Raw genomic sequence first — 6,807 nt, 5'->3', positions numbered from 1 at the left:
TGGTATTCTATGATGCTCACCCTCCCGACACAACCGCTGAAGACAAAGTGGGTGAATAAGCAAATGTGAAGAAATCTGATGGTGCCAGGCTATCAAAAGATATAGTCTGGGATCTTAAAGGCTTGAATGTATACAAGAGGCCATCTAGCTCAGCAGCAATGAAGCCCACATGGAAGAACACACCAGCCTGTGTGATCACGAGGTTCCTAAGGGATCAGTTATCAGGCATCAAAGAACAAAAAATCATATCATTGGGTGCACACCTCCATGATATGATTGCTGAGGACAAACGGGTGCATAAGCAAATGTGGTGAAGAAAGCTGATGGTGCCCGGCTATCAAAAGAGATAGTGTCTGGGGTCTTAAAGGCTTGAAAAAAAACAAGCGGCCATCTAGCTCAGAAGCTACAAAGCCCACATGGAAGAATCACACCAGCATGTGTGATCACGAGGTGTCAAGGGGATCAGGTATAAGGCATCATCAGAACAAAAAAAAAAAATCTTACCATAGTGAATGAAGGGGGAAGTGCAGAGTGGAGACCCAAAGCCCATTTGTCGGCCAATGGAGATCCCCTTGCAGAGGGGTCTAGGGAAGGAGATGAGTCAATCAGGGTGTGATGTAGGACCAATGAAGAATACAGCTTTCCTCTAGTTCCTAAATACTTCCTCCCTCCCCCACCACCCCACTATCATGATCTGAATTCTACCTTGCTAGTCTGGTGAAACCAGAGGATGTACACTGGTGCAGATAGGAGCTGGAGGCATAGGTAATCCAGGGCAGATTCTGGGAGGGTAGAGGGAGAGGGGGTTGGAAAGAGGGAACCGATTACAAGGATCTACATGTGACCTTGGGGGATGGACAACAGAAAAGGGGTGAAGGGAGATGTCAGACAGGGCAAGATATGACAAAATAATAATTTATAAATGATCCAAGGTCTCATGAGGGAGGGGGCAGTGGGGAGAGCGGGGGGAAAAAAGAGGACCTGATGCCAATGGCTTAAGTGGAGAGCAAATGCTTTGAAAATGATGAGGACAATGAATGTACAGATGTGCTTTACACAATTGATGTATGTGTGGATTGTGATAAGCATTGTATGAGCCCCTAATAAAACGTTTAAATAAAAAAAAAAGAAAGAAAATACCATAGACTACCTAAAGAGCAAATACATCTCTCTTGGAAGAAGTACAGAAATACAGCCAGAACGGTTCTGAGAGACAAGGATGGCAAGATTTGGGTATTTGGACATGTCAAAAGTGCCAAGTCCCTGGAGGAAGCCATCCTTCTGGGGTAAAGAAAGAACTCACAAAGAGGAAGGTCCTCAAAAAGATGGATTACACAGTGGTTGGAACAATGGGCTCAGACATAACAATTGTGAGGATGGCTCAGGTCCAGGGTGTGGTTGGTTGTTTTGTGAGTCAGAACTGAGACGTTAACACCTAAGAACAAAAAGAGATTCCAATACAGGGGACATGGGTAAGAGGTACTCACACTTGCCCCTTAAGAATGGTGATTTGATAAATGTTGTTTTGAGTTAGGAAGTGTCCTGCTAATTTGTTAGCTAGGAATAGAAAACATGCTAAAATAAATATAAAACCATAACACAACCTTCTAAATTTCATACACCTGGTATAAAATACAATCTCATTTTTAAAATTCTCTGGCTACTAGTGATGCAGTAGTAATCAGAATCAGTATCTGATTCACATTTTCTAGTTTTTAAATGTTTTCTTGAGTGGTAATTGTGTTTAAGTTTTCTACAGAATGACTAATCTTCATGGTTATTTATTCAACCTTTTTAAGAACATTAATTTCTTGTTGGTGAATGTTGTCTTTAACGTTTTGCTGAACAGAAATATTTGACATTTGTTCAACTTGGTTATTTTCCACATTGCTAATTAGTTTTCCTGCAGGGATATGTGATCTTCCTCATATACTTTTCATTTGAAATGGTATTAGTTCATTGGTAAAAACTTCAGTATTAATTTGAATAAAGGCAGTATCAGATAACCACATTGTAAATTCCCTAACAAGTTAATTAAGATATATATGGATATAGAAAATGGCTATAAAGTCTTTTTATGTTAAGGAAATTAATATTCCTAGTATTGGGGATTTTTAAATTTTTTGTCATCAATATTTGCCAAAAGCTCTTTTGGTATCTGTTGAGATTATTATTTAATGTCAATGTTTTCCTTGTTTGTTTTAGGGAGAGGAATCACAGGGGCAGTTGCATTTTCATCTTCTCAGTCAATTTTGTATTCCTAAAACAAACTCAGTCTTCAGGATACATTATTTTTTTATACATTGTTGGAATTGTTTCCCTTATGTATTATTTAATGTTTTCTTATCTATTTTTAGAAGTGACGGTGGCTTTTAGCTTACCTTTCCTGTTCTATTCTTTCTCCATTTTGAAACTAAAGTTATACCATCCATCTGACATAGTGTGTTCTGATGAAACTATGTCTGGGAATTCCTACATTATGGGAAATGTAGACCAAGGTAGAGATGTAGTCATGACACCAGCTCCTTTCTCAAGGCAAGAGTTGTGATTCGGAGGGTTTCTCTTGAGTTTTCACCCAACAGGGGAACTGCTCTCACTTATGTCTCTGAGTCATGTCTTTATTTTTTGCTCCCTTAAACTGCCGTATTTTTCCCACTTATCCTTGTCTCTATCTCTGTATTTTCTTCTTTTTTTTTTTTAGGTCTTTCTTAGCTGCTCTTTCTTCCAACTTCTAGAGTTAAAGACATAGCTTGGTAGTCATATTTGATCAGTTTTTTCTCAATGTTCTGCTTTAGCTGTATGTCACAAATCTTGTATTGTGAAATAGTTATACTATTACTGTTGCCTCTAATCCATAGATGATTTTGTAGTATGAGTGAGATTTCCAGATGTATTTGATTTGGAAGCTTCCTTTGAAAAAATATATTTCTAATTTTACTTTGGACAAAGAATGTAGTCTGTAGAATGTTGACTCGTTAATGTTTTCTTCTTTTTTTTGGACTTATTAACGTTTTCTGCGAATTTCTTTGCTAACTCATATAGGGTCAATTTTAAGAATTTTCCCTAATTAATAAGGTAGCAGATAGGCATTGTGTCTCTACTGAAGTACTCCCTCAATGTAATAACATTTTTTCTAATAACCTGGCTTTCAGTGATGCTCACCTTCCAGACATGATCAATGAAGTCCAAATGAGTGCATAAGCAAACGTGGTGAAAAAAGCTGATGTTGCCCAGCTATCAAAAGCTATAGCATCTGGGGTATTAAAGGCTTGAAGGTAAACAAGCGGGCATCTAGCAGGGAAGCCACAAGGCCACATGAAAGAACCACACCAGCCTGTGCGATCATGATGTATCAACAGGATCAGGTGTATCAGGCATCAGAAAACCCTAAAAAACAAATATATTGACGTGGGTCAGAGAGGAGACCCAAAGCCCATCTGTAGATAATTGGACACGCCTTCAAAGAAGGGTCATAAGGAAGGAATGAGTGAGCCAGATAGAGCACACAACATTCCTCTAGTTCTCTCATGCTTCCTCCCCATACCCCACCCCGCAACACTATCAGGAACCCAGGTCTACCTTATAAATCCAGCTAGACCGGAACATGTACACTGATACAGATAAGAGCTCTCAACACACATAATCCAGGCCCAATAAACCCTTCAGGAGCGGTCATGGGAGTAGCGATACCATGAGGGTAAGGGGAAGGTGGGGGGAGAAGGGGGAGAAAACCGGGAACCAACTGCAGTGATTGACGTATAACCCTCCTCCCACCCCAGGGGGATGATTAGCAGAAACATGGGCCAAGGGAGAGAGTGGATGGTGTAAGATATGAAAATAACAATAATGTATAATTTATCAGGGATCATTGAGGGTGGAGAGTCCGAGAGGGAGGGAAAAAAGAGGAGCTAATACCTAGGGCACAAGCAGAAAGAAAATGGTTGGAAAATAATGTTGGTAACATACGTAAAATGTGTTTGATACAATTCATATATGGAATTTGATAAGAGCTGTAAGAGTCCCTAGTAAAATGATCTTTTAATAAAAATAATTATATTTATTTGGAGTAAGTTTTCTATACATCAGTATATTAGTTTGCACTTACTGATTGTATTATTCAAGTCTTCTATATTTACTTATTCTCTTTTTCCTTTGATTTCTTGTTTCCTACTATGACTATCATCATTCCATTAATTTTACCCACAATTTTTTGATACAGGAATCCCTGAGTAGCATAATTTTTTATGCTCAGAGACTAACCAAAAGGTAGGCATTTTTAAATCCAAGAACATCTGTAAACTTCAGAAAATGACAGAATTCTCAGGCCCTTATTAAGTGTAAGGGAATGCCCCCCTACATGTGTCCTTTTGGCTAATAGAACCAAACAGTCTCTGAGTTTCCCTAACGAACATTTGTTACCACATTCCTTTTGTATCTCTCACACTTCCACTTTTTCTATTATAACCTGGGCTTTTAATTACCAGCAGTGGATGCGTACGAGGAGCTCAGTACATGCTTTAATAAATGAGGGAACAGTTACCAAGGTTCATAAGTAAATTTCTAAGAAGTATTGTTAGTCTGAACCACTAAATATCAGCATTCACAAGATCATCTGGGCTTATTGTGGTGACTGTCTTTTGCTTGTTTAAATAAACATTTAATTCCAAATAATATTCATATTTTTATCTATCTGTAATTCACTAGAATTTGATTTCTTTAACGTGTTTATTCGCGAAATGTATAAAGTTCATGTGCATAAATTACTTCTAGTTTGTATTTCTCGGTTAAATATTTTGTTGCTTTGTCCCATTTTCTGTTTGTTTTATCAGAAATGGGTTCATCTTTTTGACATATAGATATTTTAATTTCAATCTAGTAAAAATTAACTTTTTCTCTGTGGTTTCTGGTTGGCATAGTTTGTTGTTGTTTGGAGACACTTAGGCAACTCACTGTACTTACTGTTCTCACACAAAACCCTTAGAAAACCTTTCCTGTGTTTTGTGTGTGTGTGTATCTTATGGTATGTTCACAAGTTTTAATAATTTGTTGTTTATGTCTGTCTTCCCTGCTAAAAGTAAAATAGGAAATGGTATTTCTACAACTACCCCTATCGCATATGTGAAAACATCCCTAATTGATTGTGCTGTGCTTTGGGACTCACAGCCTCTAAATCGACTTAAACACCATACCCTAGCCCCAGGGCTAGCAATGGACAAGCATTTGTATAAGAAAGAGCCTGTTGTTCTCATGCTAGATTAGTAGACAATAAGCTATATCCTGATGGATAAATTTAGCCCAACTGCCTGGTTTGGCAAAAGAATACTATACAAACTATGCCCGATTTCATGTTTCAAGAGTAGAGTTGAGTAGCTGTGACAGGCTATCTGGATCACTATGTCATACATGTTATTTAGCCCTTTAGAGAAAATATTTGCCCCTTGATACACTAAATTTGGAAGCTTCTTGACTGCATAATCTACGTTTCTCATTTACCTATGGATTCCTGCCATTTCTTAAGGAAAATTTGTTGCGCAAGTGCTCTTTAAAATGTTGAAGAGCAAGTATGTTAAGTGGACGACTAAGGTCCACCTGACTTAAGCCATGACATTTTCAATCACCTCATACCAAAGACAAATCAATGGGCACGGGTGACGTGGCGATGCTGCACTGGGACTTGAGCAACCACCATGGAGCCGCAGGACAGAGTCGCTGACCGCGCTGGACCGCGATGGCCGAGAGCGACAGGGACACGGTGACTGTGCTGCGAAAGAAGGGCCCCACGGCCGCCCAAGCTAAATCCAAGCAGGCCATTCTGGAAGCACAGAGATGAGGGGAGGATGTGGAGACGTCCAAGAAATGGGCCACTGGTCAGAACAAGCAGCACTCCATCACCAAGAACACCGCCAAGTTGGACCGAGAGACGGAGGAGCTGCACCTTGACTGCGTGACCTTGGAAGTGGGCAAGGTCATCCAGCAAGGCCCCCAGAGCAAGGGGATGATGCAGAAGGACCCGGCTCCCAAAATCAGCGAGAAGCCCCAAGTCATCGCTGACTATGAAAGTGGGCGGGCCATCCTCAACAACCGTGTTCTGGGCAAGATTGACCTCAAGTTGTGGGGCAAGGACATTGGGACTCCCATCGAGAAGGGCCAGAGGGGGAAGAGCCCAAAGCCTCGAATCCGGTGTCCACCGCTTCTGTCTGGGGGCTCCCGACCGACCGGATTTGTGTCGCTTCACTGGCCAGTGGCTCCGGACGCCAGGCCACCGGGGACCCCTTCCCCACACCTGCCATCTAAAACAAAACATTGCTAAGTCAAAAAAAAAAAAGACGAATCAATGAGTTTGGACGATGGTGCTGGTGCAGGATATTGAAAGTTCCACGGACTTCCAAAAGAAAAAGCACATCTGTCTTGGAAGAAGTCTGGCCAGAATGTCCCTTAGACATAAGGATGATGGAACTTCCTCTTACATATTTTGGACACGTTATCAAGAGACACCCATCCATGGGGAAGGACATCATACTTGGTAAAGCTAACAAATAGGGCAGTGAAAAAGAGGAAGACTCCAGATGGATTGACAACTGTGACTTCAACAATGGGCTCAGATATAAGAACAATTGTGAGCACGGCACAGGACCAGTTGGTGTCTCATTCTCTTGTACATAGGGAAGCTGTGAATCAGAACCAACTGGACAGACCTTAACATGATTCCTGCAGAACCTAGCATGCAGTGAATTCTAAATATATTCAACTACTTAAATCCAGTGCCATTGAGTCAATTCTGACTTACAGAGACCGTATGTAGGGTTT

At 40.5% G+C, this 6,807-nt stretch overlaps 1 pseudogene; it reads left to right on the top strand.

Annotated features, from left to right (window-relative positions):
* The first annotated feature begins 5,728 nt into the window (after positions 1 to 5,728).
* Positions 5,729 to 6,310, top strand: LOC142433830 (endothelial differentiation-related factor 1 pseudogene; annotated as a pseudogene).
* Positions 6,311 to 6,807: the final 497 nt, after the last annotated feature.

This window comes from Tenrec ecaudatus, chromosome X (genome assembly GCF_050624435.1).
Source record: "Tenrec ecaudatus isolate mTenEca1 chromosome X, mTenEca1.hap1, whole genome shotgun sequence".
NCBI classification, from domain to species: Eukaryota; Metazoa; Chordata; class Mammalia; order Afrosoricida; family Tenrecidae; genus Tenrec; species Tenrec ecaudatus.
The sequence above is the reverse complement of the archived record's forward strand: the minus strand, read 5'-3'. Positions and strand labels throughout refer to the sequence as shown.